At 47.3% G+C, this 20,535-nt stretch overlaps 1 pseudogene; it reads right to left on the bottom strand.

Moving 5' to 3' along the window:
• Positions 1 to 3,244: 3,244 nt before the first annotated feature.
• Positions 3,245 to 20,535, bottom strand: part of LOC129821498 (PMS1 protein homolog 1-like) — a 68,380-nt pseudogene continuing 51,089 nt past the window's right edge.

The raw sequence follows: 20,535 nt of genomic DNA, 5'->3' as shown, positions 1-20,535 counted from the left end.
ATGGAAAATCTTGACTGCCCATTGTCTAATTCCTAAGTGGCACATGAGATGGTTTAAAACAGGGGCGTCAGCTCCAGTTCTCAGGGGCCAAAGTGTCAACTTTGCACTTCATTGATCAGACACTAATTCAAAGGAGCTAAGACCTGTGCTAATGCGACTCGGGGAGTTAATGCAAGTCCTCAGGTCTCAGGAAGGTTACCCATCACACAAGTGAACCACTCAACCACCTATTTCATGCAGAGACCCATCCAGGTCACAGCGCCAATGAGAGTGGGGTTTAAACCTGGGTCTCTTACAAACCAGCAAGTATTCAGGTCTCAAGAAGGTTACACATTACGCAAGTGTGAGTAATGAATTTAATCAACGTGGATAGGTTAGACACTGGCATAAAATTGCAGCAAGAGATGGGCCAATCAACCACAGAGAATACTGGGAAAGCTTCTTAATCCTGGAAAGGCTCTCAATCCTCACACTGCTTGGAATCCAGATACGTAGTAATCACTAAAATAACCAGGAGAGGACGAGACTCAGGGGCCAGCTGAAAGGTTGTCTGTTAAAGTCTCTCTGGGTCCAAAGAAAACAATGAAATGCAATAAAAGGAGCCAGTCTGGAACAAGGGGAGCCAAATGTGAAGCTGCCTGTCATCAGGCCGCAATGATTTATCCTTCCCGTCCATACTGCTGCTTGCTTTTTCACTTAGCGGAGGAATCAGCGCTCCCATACCAAAATATACTGACCTCTGTGAAACCATCACATGATTCATGGCATTGTAAAGCTACTGGAAGTTGGCAGATGGGATATTTTTGGTGTCCATTCAAGAAAAATGTAAATTGCAAATGTTTTGTCATTTCACTGATATCACAGAGTTCCATCATCTGAAACAATCGTGTTCACGAAACGTCTAAATATCTATCTTGGTTTATGAAGGTGACAGTGACTAACATAAATGCATCTTAAAGACAGTCGAAGTCCAAGGCAATTAAGCATTTGTTCTCAGGGGGCTGTGGACTGACAATGATGACGGATAGATGTTCCTCTAAGGTGACAGGGAAAAGTCTGGCTCACGGAAACTGAATGTCTCCCACAGTCATTCCTATGGATGAAGAGGAGAGGAATGTCATCTACAGTGCCTTCAGAAAGTATTCACAACCCTTGACGTTGTCAACATTTTTACAGCTTGAATTTAAAATGGATTCAATTTAGATTTTGTGTCACTGGCTTACACACAGTCAATAAGAATTCAACCCCTTTGTTATTGCAAGAATAAATAAGTTCAGGAGTAAATATTTGCTTGGACTCCCTCTGTGTGCAATACTTGTGTTTAACCGGATTTTGCAAAGAATACCTCATCTCTGTACCACACACACACAATTATCTGTAATGTCCCTCAGTCGTGCAGTGAATTTCAAACACAGATTCAACCACAAAGACCAGGGAGGTTTTCCAATCCCTCGCAAAGAAGTGCACCCATTGGTAGATGGGTAAAAATAAAAATAAAACAGACATTGAATATCCCTTTCAGCACATATCAAAGCTGCAGGCTAAAGTTAAATCTAGACTTGGTTTCATCTATCTTAATCACTCCTCTTTCACCCCAGCTGCCAAACTAACCCTGATTCAGATGACCATCCCACCCATGCTAGATTACGGCGATGTAATTTATAGATCGGCAGGTAAGGGTGCTCTCGAGTGGCTAGATGTTCTTTACCATTCGCCCATCAGATTTGCCACCAATGCTCCTTATAGGTCACATCACTGCATTCTATACTCTTCTGTAAACTGGTCATCTCCGTAAACCTGTCGCAAGACCCACTGGTTGATGATTATTTATAAAACCCTCTTAGGCCTCACTCCCCCCTATCTGAGATATCTACTGCAGCCCTCATCCTACACCCATTCTGCCAGTCACATTCTGTTAAAGGTCCCCAAAGCACACACATCCCTGGGTCACTCGTCTTTTCAGTTCGCTGCAGTTAGCGACTGGAACGAGCTGCAACAAACACTCAAACCTTAGTTTTATCTGAATCTCTTCATTCAAAGACAATCATGGACACTCTTACTGACAGTTGTGGCTGCTTTGCATGATGTATTGTTGTCTCAACCTTCTTGCCCTTTGTGCTGTTGTCTGTGCCCAATAATGTTTGTACCATGTTTTGTGCTGCTACCATGTTGTGTTGCTACCATGCTGTGTTGTCATGTGTTGCTGCCATGCTATTTTGTTGTCGTAGGTCTCTCTTTATGTAGTATTGTGTTGTCTCTCTTGTCCTGATGTGTGTTTTGTACTAATTTTGTATTTAATTTATTTTTATTTTTAATCATAGCCCCCGTCCCCGCAGGAGGCCTTTTGGTAGGCCGTCATTGTAAATAAGAATTTGTTCTTAACTGACTTGCTTAGTTAAATAAATAAAATAAAAATGGTGAAGTTATTAATTACACTTTAGATGGTGTATCGATACACCCAGTCACTACAAAAATACAGGCATCCTTCCTAACTCAGTTGCCGGAGAGGAAGGAAACTACTCTTTCACCATGAGGCCAATGGTGACTTTAAAACAGTTACAAAGTTGAATGGCTGTGATAAGAGAAAACGTAGGATTCATCAACAACATTGTAGTTATTCCACAATACTAACCTAATCGAGTGAAAAGAAGGAAGCCTGTTGTAATGTATACGCTGGGAGTCAGAAAGCAAGTGCAGGTGGTGAGTTTAATAATAAACGGAACATCAAACAATATAACAAACACGAGTAGAGTATAGACATGAAACACAAACAATGATGACTGGGAAAGAACCTAAGAGAGTGCCAGACATAGGGAAGGTAATAATGAGGTAATGGAGTCCAGGTGTGCTTGATGATGACGTGCAGGTGTGCGTAATGATGGATCCCAGGACCGATAGTATACCGGTGAAGTCGAATGCCGGAGGAGAGGAGCGGAAGTAGACGTGACAATACAACCCCCCCCCCCCCCCCCCCCCCCCGAAGCGCGGCACTTGCCGCAGGACGACGCCAACCAGAGGAGCGGACCGAGCTGGACGGCGAAGGTGGAAATCACGGATGATGTTGGGATCCAGAATGTCCTCCACCGGAACCCAACACCGCTCCTCTGGGCCATTCACCTCCCAGTCCACCAGATACTGGAGCCGACCCCCACGACGTCGGGAGTCCAGTAGAGATCTGACGGCATAGGCTGGACCCCCCTCGATGTCCAGGGGGGTGGAGGGGTGTCATGGGGTACAGAATCAGCTAGGGGGCCAGGAACCACCTGCCTGAGAAGGGAGACATGAAAAGAAGGTGAGATACGGTAGTCACTGGGAAGCTGTAACCTATGTCACCTCATTGACACTCCAGAGAACCTTGAAAGGCCCCACAAACCGGGGGCTCAGCAGGACAGATGGCGTGGGAGTTTCCTGGTAGAAAGCCACACACAATACCTTGGGTGGTACACTGGGGTCTCACTGCGGTGGCGGTCTGCCTGCTCCTTTTGACGGTGAACGGCGCGCTGGAGTCTCACGTGAGCATCGTTCCACACTTCTTCTGTGTGCCTGAACCACTCATGAACCGCAGGCACTTCGGTCTGGCCAGGGGTCCACTGAGCCAGGGCCGGCTGAAAACCCAGAACACACTGGAAGGGAGTCAACCCAGTGGGGGAGTGACGTAGCGAGTTCTGGGCGTACTCTCCCTGCCGGTCCTGACAGTGACTCCTCAGGAACCTCCCCAGCTCCTGGTTCATCCTCTCCACCTGCCCGTTGGACTGAGGCTGACCGTGACCCCAAGCTTTTCCATAAAGGCTCTCTATACCCGTGATGTGAATTGGGGGTCACGGTTGGAGACGATGTCCTCCGGAAGGCCATAATGCCGGAAGACCTGCTGGAATAGTGCCTCAGCGACCTGGAGAGCAGTAGGGAGACCAGAAATATGGATTAAACGACAGTATTTTAAAGATCTATCCACAACCACCAAAATGGTAGTGAAACCGTCAGAGGAGGGGAGATCAGTAACAAAGTCAATGGATAGATGGGACCAGGGACACTGAGGCATGGGAAGGGGTCTCCCTGCTGGAGCTTTCCGGGGGGGATTTGGTTTGGACACATATGGAACAGGAGTTGACGTAACAAGTGTACTTCTTAGAGATGGATTGGGTAGTGCGAGAAATACCTGGATGACCAGCGACGACAGCTGTGTGTGCCCAATCACCATAAAGGGGTTAAATCTATGGCAAGACCTGAAAAGGGTGTTAATGATCAACAACCAACTTGTGTGTAGGCCAGGAAGACAAAATATGTGTATGTATATAACATTTATTTAGGATTCAAAATGAAGCAGTTGTCTCCCTCTGATCTATAAATTGTGTACACACAATTGATATCTGCAATGCTGAAGTGAGGGCCATAAGACTGACAGACTCCTTCTCACAGGAAGACCATCATATTACCATCACATGGGGCGGCAGGTAGCCTAGTGGTTAGAGCGTTGGACGGTTGCAAGAGGTTAGAGGTTGCAAGATCAAATCCCCGAGCTGACAAGGTAAAAATCTGTCGTTCTGCCCCTGAACAAGGCAGTTAACCCACTGTTCCTAGGCCATCATTGAAAATAAGAATTTGTTCCTAACTGACTTGCCTATGTAAATAAATGTAAAATGACATAGAAACATTTAGCTCCTTCCCTCCAGTGGCCAAGAGGGTGTTTGAACAGAACCTCTCAAGAGCTGAGCTGTCAGGTTCTGCAGTAGTTACAGTCAATATGTTTCATTTATTGTGCTTGGGAAAAGATGACCGTTGTCCAAACACATACATTTTAGGCTAATGAAGTTTAATGAAGAAAGTGTGAGGGCCAAAGTAAATGTATATGTAGGGGAAGCTGCCAGGTTCCACAGGCCCCACATACGGAGCCTAAGGGTGAGGGTCAAATTCAGCGAGTTGCACACAAGTCAAAGTTGCTGAGGAGTGCATATGGAGGAGTTCACTTTGGCTCTGTCTCCACGTTATTACATCTGCCGGGGGGCACTGCTGACCCTACTTTCTAGGATGATACACACCCCTCTGATTGTACTTGGAACAACGGAGCGTTTTCCAAAAAAAGACATGTTAAATGAATGAGGCCCTGATAAGTCAGCTATGTTCAGTAATGAATACAACCTCTTAATTTATTCGCCTGTATTGTATCCCCATTGGAGAACATTTGGACAAGCTTAAGTCTGAGCCACTGGATCTCCTTTGGGGAGATTTGCCATGCATCTTATCATACTACTGTAGCAAGCAATAGATGAATAAAAACACAGGGCATTGGTAATCTGCTCGGGTTATTTAATACTGGTGGAGACAAATAACCTCTGAGTTGATGTGGCTCTGAATCTATCTGGGTCTGGAAATTATACACTATTATTTTAATAAGCAAAATAAAAATGTATCCCATAGCCAAACTAAATCATTAAATATGGGCCTGTTTTCCACAGGTGGTCTCTGATATTGTCAATGTATTTCTTAAAATGTCATCTTTAATGGTCACTGCGCCTACCTATGTTAAATGTTAGGAAGTCATTTGAGTACACTGAACATAATTGGATTCTTCCACCAATGCTGTTGCGTCTCTGTGTAACAGAGAGCAACATCTGACACACAGTCTGACTCCCGACACATCCGAAGCTCCAGAAGCTTGCCACCCCTGAGCCTCATTGTGGCACTGTTGGAATGGGTCTTATTTGGCAAGCTCCTCCACTCGGACGTGCAGCGGCCCACTGGATGCCAGCTGCTCCCACAATCCCCTTCCCTCAATTAGTGACAGCTGCTGGGATCTTTATTAATGACAGATAGTTGTGTATAGTCCCTGGATGCACAAGATGGCTCAGAGATTTGCACACTGTGATTGTGACCGCAAAGTTAAGTTTAGCAAAGCCTTGACACTTCTGGTGTTGCTACCTTCTGTGGACACAGAATAGCTAAGCACTTTTACCACTACAATTCAACATATAGTTACAATTAGTTAAAGTAGGAACTAGGCTATTTATATTAACAGTATGACCTGTTTGGTAAAACTGATTTTATAAGAAAAAACCAAAACCACAAATTAGTGCTGGCTAAAATGACAGTACAGTATTAACACCTTTTGCATCCATGAGTCGGACAGGAGGGAATTAATACAGACACCCAACCAGGCCCAGATCCCCGTCATTCGCTGCAGAAGGAAACGGAGATTTCGCGTAAAAAGATCATGGTGCCTTGTGAGGATCAGGCGACGAGCGGCTAATCTGCCTTTGCCTTCCATCCTGCTAGCTAATGTTCAATCGCTGGAAAATAAATGGGACGAACTGAAAGCCTGTATATCCTACCAATGGGACATAAAAAATTGTAATAACTTATGTTTCACGAGTCGTGGATGAACAAAGATATTAAGAACATACATCTGGCAGGTTATACACTATCGGCAGGACGAACAGCAGCCTCTGGTAAGACAGGCGGCGGGGGCCTATATGTAAGCAACAGCTGGTGCATTATATCTAAGGAAGTCTCAAAGTTTTGCTAGCCTGAGGTAGAGTATCTTATGATAAGCTGTAGACCACACTACCTACCTAGAGAGTTTATCTGTATTTTTCGTAGCTGTCTACATATCACCAAAGACCGATGCTGGTACTAAAACTGCACTCAATGAGCTGTATACCGCCATAAGCAAACAGGAAAACGTTCATCCAGAGGCGGCGCTCCTAGTGGCCAGGGACTTTAATGCAGGGAATCAGTTTGACCTAATTTCTATCAGCATATTAAATGTGCAACCAGAGGGAAAAAAATGCTAGACCACCTTTACCCCACACACAGAGACGCTTACAAAGCTCTCCCTCACCCTCCGTTTGGCAAATCTGACCATAATTCTATCCTGCTGATTCCTGCTTACAAGCAAATATTAAAGCAGGAAGCACCTGTGACTCTGTCTATAAAAAAGTGGTCAGATGAAGCAAATGCTAAACTACAGGACTGTTTTGCTAGCACAGACTGGAATATGTTACGGGATTCTTCCGATGGCATTGAGGAGTTCACCACATCAGTCACTGGCTTTATCAATAAGTGCATTGAGGACGCCATCCCCACATTGACTGTACGTACATATCCCAACCAGAATCCATGGATTACAGGCAACATTCGCACTGAGCTAAAGGGTAGAGCTGTCGCTTTCAAGGAGTGGGACTCTAACCCGGAAGCTTATAAGAAATCTGGCAATGCCTCCGACGAAACATCAAACAGGCAAAGCATCAATACAAGGCTAAGATCAAATCGTACTATACCGGCTCCGACGCTCGTCGGATGTGGCTGGACTTGCAAACTATTACAGACTTCAAGGGAAGCAGAGCCGAGAGCTGCTCAGTAACACAAGCCTACCAGAGGAGCTAAATAACTTCTATGCTCGCTTTGAGGCAAGTAACACTGAAAAATGCACGAGAGCATCAGCTGTTCCGGATGACTGTGTGATCACGCTCTCCGCAGCCGATGTGAGTAAGACCTTTAAACAGGTCAACATTCACAAGGCCAGACGGATTACCAGGACGTGTACTCCGAGCATGCACTGACCAACTGGCAAGTGTCTTCACTGACATTTTCAACCTCTCCCTGTCTGAGTCTATAATACCAACATGTTTCAATCAGACCACCATAGTCCTGTTGCCCAAGAACAGTAAGGTAACATGCCTAATGACTACCGACTGGTAGCACTCATGTCTGTAGCCATGAAATGCTTTGAAAGGCTGGTCATGGCTCACAACACCATTATCCTAGAAACCCTAGATCCACTCCAATTTGAATACAGCACCAACAGATACACAGATGATGCAATCTCTACTGCACTCCACACTACCCTTTCACACCTGGACAAAAGGAACACATCTGTGAGAATGCTATTCATTGACTACAGTTCAGCATTCAACACCATATTGCCCTCAAAGCTCATCACTAAGCTAAGGACCCTGGGGCTAAACACCTCCCTCTGCAACTGGATCCTGAACTTCCTGACGGGCCGCCCCCAGGTGGCAAGGGTAGGTAACAAAACATACGCCATGCCGATCCTCAACACGGGGGCCCCTCAGGGGTGCGTGCTCAGTCCCCTCCTGTACTCCCTGTTCACTCATGACTGCACAGCCAGGCACGACTCCAACAACACCATTACGTTTTCTGATGACACAATAGTGGTAGGCCTGATCACCGACAACGATGAGACAGCCTATAGGGATGTGGTGCAAGGACAACAACCTCTCCCTCAACGTGACCAAGACAAAGAAGATGATTGTGGACTACAGGAAAAGGAGGACCAAGCGCCCCCCCCCATTCTCATCGACAGGGCTGTAGTGGAGCAGGTTGAGAGCTTCAAGTTCCTTGGCGTCCACATCACCAACAAACTAACATGGTCCAAGCACACCAAGACAGTCGTGAAGAGGGCACAACAAAACCTATTCCCCCTCAGGAGACTGAAAAGATTTGGCATTGGTCCTCAGATCCTCAAAATGATTTACAGCTGCACCATCGAGAGCAACCTGACAGGTTGCATCACTGCCTGGTATGGCAACTGCTCGACCTCCGATCGTAAGGCACTACAGAGGGTCGTGGGTACGGCCCAGTACATCACCGGGGCCAAGCTTCCTGCCATCCAGGACCTCTATACCAGGCGGTGTCAGAGGAAGGCCCTAACAATTGTCAATGACTCTAGCCACCCTAGTCATAGACTGTTCTCTCCGCTACCGCATGGCAAGCTGTACCGGAGCGCCAAGTCTAGGTCCAATATGCTTCTAACCAGCTTCTACCCCCAAGCAATACGACTCCTGAACAGCTAATCAAATGGCTACTGAGACTATTTGCATTGCCCCCCACTCTATGCTGATGCTACTCTATGTTGTTATTATCTATACATAGTCACTTTAATAACTCTACCTACATGTACAGTTGAAGTCAGAAGTTTATTTATATACACTTAGGTTGGAGTCATTAAAACTAGTTTTTCAACCACTCCACAAATGTCTTGTTAACAAACTAGTTTTAGCAGGTCGGTTAGGACATCTATATTGTGCATGAAAAAGTCAATTGGAGGTGTACCTGTGGATGTATTTCAAGGCCTACCTTCAAACTCAGTGCCTCTTTGCTTGACATCATGGGAAAATCAAAAGAAATCACCCAAGACCTCAAAAACAAAATTGTAGACCTCCACAACTCTAGTTCATCCTTGGGAGCAATTTCCAAACGCCTGAAGTGTAACGGCAGCCTTCCCTCTCTTCACTAGAAGAGAGGGTGAAACAGGGATCAGACCAACACGCAGCGTAGCCAGTGCTCAACATGTTTAATATGACAAATAAATAGTGAACACGATACAAAACAAAATAACAAATGTGGCAAACCGATACAGTCCTTTCTGGTGCAGACAAAACACAAAGACAGGAAACAACCACCCACAAAATCCCAACACAAAACAAGCCACCTATATATGATTCTCAATCAGGGACAACGATTGACAGCTGCCTCTGATTGAGAACCATATTAGGCCGAACACAGAAACAGACAAACTAGACACACAACATAGAATGCCCACCCAGCCCCCTCCTGAGGTGCGGACTCTGAACGCACCCCTAAAACTCAAGGGGAGGGTCTGGGTGGGCATCTGTCCGCGGTGGCGGCTCCGGCGCAGGACGAGGCCACCGCTCCACCATTGTCTTTGTCCCCCTCCTTAGCGTCCTTTGAGTGGCGACCCTCTCCCCCGACCTTGGCCTAGGAATCCTCACCCAGGTCCCCACTACATTGAGGAGACAGCTCAGGACAGAGAGGTAGCTCAGGACAGAGAGGTAGCTCAAGACAGAGAGGTAGCTCAAGACAGAGAGGTAGCTCAAGACAGAGAGGTAGCTCAAGACAGAGAGATAGCTCAAGACAGAGAGGTAGCTCAAGACAGAGGGGCAGCTCCGGACAGAGGGGCAGCTCCGGACTGAAGGGCAGCTCCGGACTGAGGGGCAGCTTCGGACTGAGGGGCAGCTCCGGACTGAGGGGCAGCTCCGGACTGAGGGGCAGCTCCGGACTGAGGGGCAGCTCCGGACTGAGGGGCAGCTCCGGACTGAGGGGCAGCTCATGACTGAGGGGCAGCTCATGACTGGAGGGCAGCTCATGACTGGAAGGCAGCTCCGGACTGACGGGCAGCTCCGGACTGAGGGGCAGCTCATGACTGGAGGGCAGCTCATGACTGGACGGCAGCTCATGACTGGAGGGCAGCTCATGACTGGAGGGCAGCTCATGACTGGAGGGCAGCTCATGACTGGAAGGCAGCTCATGACTGGAAGGCAGCTCATGACTGGAAGGCAGCTCATGACTGGAGGGCAGCTCAGGACTGGAGGGCAGCTCATGACTGGCAGGCGGCACTGGCAGTTCCTGACTGGCTGGCTGCTCTGGCAGCTCCTGACTGGCTGGCGGCTCTGGCAGCTCCTGACTGGCTGGCGGCTCTGGCAGCTCCTGACTGGCTGGCGGCTCTGGCAGCTCCTGACTGGCTGCCGGCTCTGGCAGCTCCTGACTGGCTGCCGGCTCTGGCAGCTCCTGACTGGCTGCCGGCTCTGGCAGCTCCTGACTGGCTGCCGGCTCTGGCAGCTCCTGACTGGCTGCCGGCTCTGGCAGCTCCTGACTGGCTGCCGGCTCTGGCAGCTCCTGACTGGCAGCTCCTGACTGGCTGCCGGCTCTGGCAGCTCCTGACTGGCTGCCGGCTCTGGCAGCTCCTGACTGGCTGCCGGCTCTGGCAGCTCCTGACTGGCTGGCGGCTCTGGCAGCTCCTGACTGGCTGGCGGCTCTGGCAGCTCCTGACTGGCTGGCGGCTCTGGCGGCTCCTGACTGGCTGGCGGCTCTGGCGGCTCCTGACTGGCTGGCGGTTCTAGCGGCTCGGGACAGATGGGCGGCTCTAACGGCTCGGGACAGACGGGCGGCTCAGATGGCGCTGGGCAGACGGATGGCTCAGATGGCGCTGGGCAGACGGATGGCTCAGATGGCGCTGGGCAGACGGATGGCTCAGATGGCGCTGGGCAGACGGATGGCTCAGATGGCGCTAGGCAGACGGATGGCTCAGACGGCGCTGGGCAGGCAGGCAGCTCAGACGGCGCTGGGCAGGCAGGCAGCTCAGACGGCGCTGGGCAGACGAGCAGTGCAGGCGGCGTTGGGCAGACGGCCGACTCTGACCTGCTGAGGCGCATAGTAGGCCTGGTGCGTGGTGCCGGAACTGGTAGTACTGGGCTGGAGACACGCACCTCAAAGCTAGTGCGGGGAGCAGGGCACACTGGACTCTCGAGGCACACTATAGGCCTGGTGCGTGGTACCGGCACTAGTGGTACCGGGCTGAGGGCACGCACCTCAGGGTGAGTGCGGGGAGAAGGAACAGTGCGTACAGGGCTCTGGAGACGCACTGGAAGCCTGGTGCGTGGTGTAGGCACTGGTGGTACTGGGCTGGGGCGGGAAGGTGGCGCCGGATATACCGGACCGTGCAGGCGTACTGGCTCCCTTGAGCACTGAGCCTGCCCAACCTTACCTGGTTGAATGCTCCCCTTAGCCCGACCAGTGCGGGGAGGTGGAATAACCCGCACTGGGCTGTGTTGGCGAACCGGGGACACCATGCGTAAGGCTGGTGCCATGTATGCCGGCCCGAGGAGACGCAGTGGAGACCAGACGCGTTGAGCCGGCTTCATGGCACCTGGCTCAATGCTCAACCTAGCCCGGCCGATACATGGAGCTGGAATGTACCGCACCGGGCTAAGCACACGTACAGGAGACACCGTGCGCTCTTCCGCATAACACGGTGTCTGCCCGTACTCCCGCTCTCTGCGGTAAGCCTGGGAAGTGGGCGCAGGTTTCCTACCTGACTTCGCCACACCACCCTTTATCCCCCCCCCCCCCCCCCTCCCCCCCAAGAAATTTTGGGGCTTTCTTCTCGGGCTTCCTACCGCGCTGTCGTGCTAACCTCATTAGCCGGTATCCCTCTGCACATTGCTCCATGGAATCCCAGGCGGACTCCGGCACTCTCCCTGGGTCAACCAACCACCTGTTTATTTCCTCCCAAGTGGTGTAACCCAGATCCGGCTCCCGCTGCCGAGCTAGCTCCTCAAAACGCCGCCTCTCCGCTTTTGCTGCCTCCAGCTCTGCTTTGGGGCGGCGATACTCCTCTGGCTTTGCCCAGGGTCCTTTACCGTCCAGCTCATCCTCCCATGTCCATTTCTCCTGGTCCCGCTGCTGCTGCCATTGCTGCCCGTTGCTACGCTGCTTGGTCCGAGTTTGGTGGGTGGTTCTGTAACGGCAGCCTTCCCTCTCTTCACTAGAAGAGGGGGTGAAACAGGGATCAGACCAACACGCAGCGTAGCCTGTGCTCAACATGTTTAATACGACAAATAAACAGTGAACACGATACAAAACAAAATAACAAATGTGGCAAACCGATACAGTCCTTTCTGGTGCAGACAAAACACAAAGACAGGAAACAACCACCCACAAAATCCCAACAGAAAACAAGCCACCTATATATGATTCTCAATCAGGGACAACGATTGACAGCTGCCACTGATTGAGAATCCATATTAGGCCGAACACAGAAACAGACAAACTAGACACACAACATAGAATGCCCACCCAGCTCACGTCCTGACTAACACTAAAACAAGCAAAACACATAAGCACTATGGTCAGGACGTGACATGAAGGTACCACGTTAATCTGTACAAACAATAGTACGCAAGTATAAACACCATGGGTCCATGCAGCCGTCATACCACTCAGGAAGGAGACGCGTTCTGTCTCCAAGAGATGAAAGTACTTTAGTGCGAAAAGTGCAAATCATTCCCAGAACAACAGCAAAGGACCTTGTGAAGATGCTGGAGGAAACAGGTACAAAAGTATCTATATCCACAGTAAAATGAGTCCTATATCGATATAACCTGAAAGCCCGCTCAGCAAGGAAGAAGCCACTGCTCCAAAACCGCCATAAAAAAGCCAGACTATGGTTTGCAACTGCACATGGGGACAAAGATCATACTTTTTGGAGAAATGTCCTCTGGTCTGATGAAACAAAAATAGAACTGTTTAGACATAATGACCATCGTTATGTTTGGAGGACAAAGGGGGAGGCTTACAAGCCGAAGAACACCATCCCAACCGTGAAGCACGGGGGTGGCAGCATCATGTTGTGGGGGTGCTTTGCTGCAGGAGGGACTGGTGCACTTCAAAAATAGATGGCATTATGAGGGAGGAAAAGTATGTAGATATATTGAAGCAACATCTCAAGACATCAGTCAGGAAGTTAAAGCTTTGTCGCAAATGGGTCTTCCAAATGGACAATGACCCCAAGCATACTTCCAAAGTTGTGGCAAAATGGCCATCACAAAGCCCTGACCACAATCCCATAGAAAACTTGTGGGCAGAACTGAAAAGGCGTGTGCGAGCAAGGTGGCCTACAAACCTGACTCAGTTACACCACGTGTCCGGAGGAATGGGCCAAAATTCACCCAACGTATTGTGGGAAGCTTGTGGAAGGCTACCCGAAACCTTTGACCCAAGTTAAACAATTTAAAGGCAATGCAACCAAATACTAATTGAGTGTATGTAAACTTCTGACCCACTGGGAATATGATGAAAGAAATAAAACCTGAAATAAAATCATTCTCTCTACTATTATTCTGTCATTTCACATTCTTAAAATAAAGTGGTGATCCTAACTGACCGAAGACAGTGAATTTTTACTAGGATTAAATGTCAGGAATTGGGAAAAACTGAATTTAAATGTATTTGGCTAAGGTGTATGTAAACTTCCGACTTCAACTGTACATATTAGCTTAATTACCTCGACACCGGTACCCCCTGTATATAGCCCCGCTATTGTTATTTACTGCTGCTCTTTAATTATTTGTTATTCTTATCTCTTACTTATTTTTGTTGGTATTTTCTTAAAACTGCATTGTTGGTTAAGGGCTTGTAAGAAGGCATTTCACTGTAAGGTGTACCTGTTGTACTCGGCGCATGTGACAAATAACATTTGATACTACGCACAACTACAGGTAACTTCCAAAATAAAGGAAAATTAGGGATACAAAGTATATTGAAAAAAGGTGCTTCCACACAGGTGGAGTTCCTGAGTTCATTAAGCAATTAACTTTCTCTCATGCTTAGGGTTGTGTATAAAATACCCATTTAGCCATTATTCTTGCTACCATGGCTAGAAGAGATCTCAGCGACTTAGAAACAGAGGTCTCAAAGGAGCATAGAGGGTTTAGAGGTGTTTGTCTCAGTCCCCAGATCTCAACCCAACTGAACTCTTATGGGAGATTCTGGAGCGGTGGCTGTGAGCGTTTTCCTACACCAAACACCAAACGATGGAATTTCTTGTAGAAGAATGGTGTCACATCCCTCCAATAGAGTTCCACACCACTGTAGAATCTATGCCATTGTAGAATCACTGCCAAGGCACAGTGAAGCTTTAACTTCCTGACTGATGTCTTGAGATGTTGCTTCAATATATCTACTTACTTTTCCTCCCTCATGATGCCATCTATTTTGTGAAGTGCACCAGTCCCTCCTGGCTCATGGTGCCCCAACACCCTATTAAGACACTATGTTGGTGTTTCCTTTATTTTTGCAGTTACCTATCTGTCATTAATCGGCCCCAATGCTGGGACCATCATTTATAATATATTGATTACTACTAATATGGCTGTCTAGTACTACTTCCAGATATGCTTACAAATATCCCAGGATGCACCAGTGAAATAGTTGTGTAAGCATGTGCCACACTACAATGTGCTAAATCTGATACTGCATCCCTGCTCTCATGCTTATCTGAGTCTGAATCAATAATAAAACATTTAAATAAGGAACCGGATTACACTAAACTAAGAAACATGCTTATGGACACATGAATGTCTGGGGGAAGGGGGGAGACACCCCCATTCATATCTATTTTTCATATTTTATTTTTAGGGAAGGGAAGACTCGTAAGCAAGCATTTCCTGGTAAAGTCTACACCTGTTGTATTCGGCGCATGTGATTTATAAAATTAGATTTTGATTTGATGCTCAATAAAAACATGGGGGGGGGAGGGGGGGAGTGCCACCCAATAGCTCATCCTATGATAATATTATTGTTGCCACAGGGAAAGGTCAAACTGCAGCACACATGTTAGTTTTCATGGCCTCCGCTGTGACTCCACAGATGGCTTCAGCTGCAGGGAAAAGATTCTCTTAAGAGCCTATGGGGATGCAGGAGGAGGGCTGGCAGCCATCATCTTGGCTCTGGACCGTGCCTTACCCTTGTTTGAAACTTTGATTAGAGCCGTGTGTATGCTGAGGCGCTCGTCTCCAGAACTGCTGCAGCAGCAGAATCTGCCCCATATGTGCTGCCTTTGGCACATGGGGGGCATATCAGGCTGATTAGTGGGGATTAACTGATGATCATCTTTTGAACCTGACCAGTCAGTTAAAAAGGTCAGTCATGATTTATTTTACCAGCTGTCATTCAACCCACCTGACATGTTGTTGCATGTGGTTTTCCTGAGCCTATAATTTCTTACTAATAGTTAGTGCAGTAATCATCATAGCCCAGTCACAGACAGCCAATAATGCATTATACTAAACAAAAATATAAACGCAACAAGAAACAATTTCAAAGATTGAAAATAAATCTAATTGATATTTGCGGGAACTGGAACAGGGCTGTCGTACACGCCGATCCAGAACATCACAAACCTGCTCAATGTCTGGTGAGTATGCAGGCCATGTAAGAACTGGGACATTTTCAGCCAATGGGCCTCTCGTCACGGTATCTCTGTGCATTCACAGTGCCATCGACGTAATTGTGTTCGTTGTCAAAAGCTTATGCCTGCCTATACCATAACCCCACCGCCATAACGGCGCACTCTGTTCACAAAATGGACATCAGCAAACCACTCGCCCACACAACGCCATACATGTGGTCTGTGGTTGTGAGGCCGGTTGGATGTACTGCCAATTTCTCTAAAATGACGATAGAGGCGGCTTACGGTAGAAGAATGTACATTCAATTATCTGGCAACAGCTCTGGTGGACATTCCTGGAGTCAGCATGCCAATTGCACACTCCCTCAAAACTTGAGACGTCGCTGGCACTGTGTTGTGTGACAAAACTGCACATTTTAGTGGCCTTTTATTGTGAACCTGTGTAATGATCATGCTGTTTAATCAGATTCTTGATGTGCCACACCTGTCTGGTGGATGGATTATCTTGGCAAAGGAGAAATGCTCACTAACAAGGATGTAAACAAATTTGTGCACAAAATTTGAGAAATACATTTATTTTTTGTGCATATGGAACATTTCGGGGATCTTTGATTTCAGCTCATGAAACATGGGACAAACACTTTACATGTTGCGTTTATATTTTTGTTCAGTGTACATACAGCAAACTAGCTCCTCATTATACACAGTGGACTGTCCAGATGGAACATTATCACAAGTTATATAATCTCACATCACTGTGCCAATGTGCGAGGCCTCTACTTCTCAGGTTGTATTTGGAAACTGGGGCAACTGTACACCTATTTTGCAGCATGGTAACCTAACTCCTTTAACAAAGTCATCCAATCCAAAATAAATGATGTGCTATATTTAACCACCTTCCAACTCTATGATTAGAATGGCAATGAGAAATCCATACATGGCAGCAAGATTGTTTTGATCACGCGGACTGGAACATGTTCCGGGTAGCCTCTGAGAATTAATATCGATTTACACACTGATTCAGTGAGTGAGTTTATAAGGAAGTGCATAGGAGATGTTGTACCAATTGTGACTATTAAAACCTACCCGAACCAGAAACCGTGGACAGAAGGCGGCATTCGTGCAAAACTGAAAGTGCGAACCACCGCATTTAACAATGGAAAGGTGACTGGAAATATTGCATAATACAAACAGTGTAGTTATTCGCTCCACAAGGCAATCAAACAAGCAAAACGTCAGTATAGAGATAAAGTGGAGTCGCAATTCAACGGCTCAGACACCAGACGTATGTGGCAGAGTCTACAGACAATCACGGACTACAAAAAGAAAACCCGCCACATCACGGACACCGACGTCGTGCTTCCATACAAACTAAACACCTTCTTTGCACGCTTTGAGGATAATACAGTGCCACCGACGCTGCCCGCTAACAAAGACTGTGGGCTCTCTTTCTCCGTGGCCGAAGTGAGTAAGACATTTAAACGTGTTAGCCCTCGCAAGGCTGCCGGCCCAGATGGCATCCCTAGCCGCGTCCTCAGAGCATGCGCAGACCAGCTGGCTGGTGTGTTCCCGGACATATTCAATCTCTCCCTATCCCAGTCTGCTGTCCCCACATGCTTCTAATCCTCAACACTGGGGCACCACAAGGGTGCGTGCTCAGCATACTCCTGTACTCCCTTGTTCACCCATGACAGCGTGGCCATGCACGCCTCCAACTCAATCATCAAGTTTGCAGACGACACAACTGTAGTAGGCTTGATTACCAACAACGACCAGACAGCCTACAGGGAGGAGATGAGGGCACTCGGAGTGTGGTGTCAGGAAAACAACCTCTCGCTCAACGTCAACAAAACAAAGGAGATGATCGTGGACTTCAGGAAACAGAAGAGGGAGCAACTCCCCTATCCACATCAACGGGACAGCAGTGGAGAAGGTGGAAAGTTCTAAGTTCCTTGGTGTACACATCACGGACAAACTGAAATGGTCCACCCACACAGACAGTGTGATGAAGAAGGCGCAACAGCGCCTCTTCAACCTCAGGAGGCTAAAGAAATTTGGCTTGTTACCTAAAACCCTAACAAACTTTTTCAGATGCACAATTGAGAGCATCATGTCGGGCTGTATCACCGCCTGGTATGGCAACTGCACTGCCCGCAACCGCAGGGCTCTCCAGAGGGTGGCATTTCTAACAGGGACGTAAACAAATATGTGCACAACATTTGAGAGAAATAAGCTTTAAGTGCATATGTAGCATTTCTGTGATCTTTTATTTCAGCTCATGAAACATGCGACCAATACCTTACATGTTGCATTGATATTTTTGTTCAGTATAGTTGAAATGCTCTTAAATGCTCATGAGACAACTGCCAACAAGTGCCAAGTCCTTTGCCATCCTCAAGATACATTTTCTTTATTTTGTCAAATCAACAAGTTAACCCTCAATTTGCTGTGGTTTTGGAGAGCCACATTTGAGAGGCTTTCCGCAACACTTCACGTAGACAAATGTAATGCTCTCAAAACAAGGTTTTCAGCTACTCAACACCCCATTCAATTTCCTTTCACGAAAGAAGATTGACTTTAGAAGCATCAAAAAGCTAAATGAAATAAAGGTCAAGCATGTTTTCACACCAATGACAATAAACAAAGAGCACATGTCTTTGGGGCATCAAAGTGTAGCGGTGAGGATCCATCAGGATTTAGTCTACTTGGAAATATTGCATTAGAGGGCTACATTTACTCCACTGTGGATCTGTCAGTTACTTCTTGCTCCACTTCTCTCATAAACTCACCACTTGGCGCCATGACTGATGGGTATCAGGGCTATTAAATAGTATCCCCAAGAAAATAATAATCTATTGAAAAGTACTGCAGGAATACAAATATTAAGCATTGCTGCACATAAGACGTGGGTAAATTGTTGTAAATGGAAAGAGTAACACAATGTTCTATATTAAGTAAGTGTGGAGAGATATCCCGAAGGTTTCCGGTGCTAAACCCCATGATAACCACCACCGCCTTGCTCATGTGGAGTTGATCAAAACATTTTAAAGCCACAAACCATATGTCCACAGGGCACCAACTGTTAAATCCTTACTGCATCTGAGCTTTATTTTCAGCAAGGTAATTGGAGGTGTCTCACTGTGACTGCACTTTTGGGCCAACCACAGAGAAGCAACTACTTTCATTTTATGGGCATCAAGTGCACACTGTGATGGCATTAAAAGGCACTAGTTTGCAGGAGTGGGAGAATTTTTACAGACACACCACATTCAATTTCATGGGTCAATGGCATCTTCAGTGGGGTCATTGATTCTTCTGTTTTTGATTTTTAAATTATATATGTCAACAAGGCCCATAGTAAAAACGGTATTTTAAAATCTAAAGTCTAACTCAGTGTGTATCTCTGAACAGTGAGCATCTCACTAATAGTAAGCTCAGAAATACCATCACAACTAAAATACTGGATGATCACATCCCATGTTTACCAGTAATTGTCACTCACTGTAAGACACAAATAGATAAATACATTACAAAATATAACAAATATGCTGAGGTCCATTTTAGAATACATTATTTTCAGCACAATAAATTAAGTGTTTTCTACAGAGCTAAGACTAATATGTTCCTGAGTATTGTCGCGAACATAGTACAACACCTAACAATCTCTTGTGGGCTCCCGAGTGGCACAGTGGTCTAAGACACTGCATCTTAGTGCTAGAGGCGTCACCACAGACCCTGGTTAGATTCCAGGGTGTATCACAACCGGTGGTGATTGGGAGTCCCATAGGACGGTGCACAATTGGCCCAGAGTCGTCCAGGTAAGGGTGTAACCGGGGTGGGCCGTCATTGTAAATAAGAATTTGTTCTTAACTGGCTTGTCTAGTTAAAAGGTAAAAAAAGAATCACAAATAAAATCAAGAGGTTTGGAATAAGGATGCGCGATTCATCCTTAGTCGCCTGATAAGAACTTAAAAATATTATATCGGCATCAGTCCGATGTGGAGACAAACGCTGATGTTGGGAACTGTAATACACTGCTCAAAAAAATAAAGGGAACACTTAAACAACACAATGTAACTCCAAGTCAATCACACTTCTGTGAAATCAAAATGTCCACTTAGGAAGCAACACTGATTGACAATAAATGTCACATGCTGTTGTGCAAATGGAATAGACAACAGGTGGAAATTATAGGCAATTAGCAAGACACCCCCAATAAAGGAGTGGTTCTGCAGGTGGTGACCACAGACCACTTCTCAGTTCCTATGCTTCCTGGCTGATGTTTTGGTCACTTTTGAATGCTGGCGGTGCTTTCACTCTAGTGGTAGCCTGAGACGGAGTCTACAACCCACACAAGTGGCTCAGGTAGTGCAGCTCATCCAGGATGGCACATCAATGCGAGCTGTGGCAAGAAGGTTTGCTGTGTCTGTCAGCGTAGTGTCCAGAGCATGGAGGCGCTACCAGGAGACAGGCCAGTACATCAGGAGACGTGGAGGAGGCTGTAGGAGGGCAACAACCCAGCAGCAGGACCGCTACCCCCGCCTTTGTGCAAGGAGGAGCACTGCCAGAGCCCTGAAAAACGACCTCCAGCAGGCCACAAATGTGCATGTGTCAGCATATGGTCTCACAAGGGGTCTGAGGATCTCATCTCGGTACCTAATGGCAGTCAGGCTACCTCTGGCGAGCACATGGAGGGCTGTGCGGCCCCACAAAGAAATGCCACCCCACACCATGACTGACCCACCGCCAAACCGGTCATGCTGGAGGATGTTGCAGGCAGCAGAACGTTCTCCACAGCATCTCCAGACTCT

The sequence above is a fragment of the Salvelinus fontinalis genome, chromosome 23, assembly GCF_029448725.1.
Source record: "Salvelinus fontinalis isolate EN_2023a chromosome 23, ASM2944872v1, whole genome shotgun sequence".
NCBI lineage: Eukaryota > Metazoa > Chordata > Actinopteri > Salmoniformes > Salmonidae > Salvelinus > Salvelinus fontinalis.
Note: the sequence above shows the minus strand (reverse complement) of the source record. Positions and strands in the feature narration are given on the sequence as shown.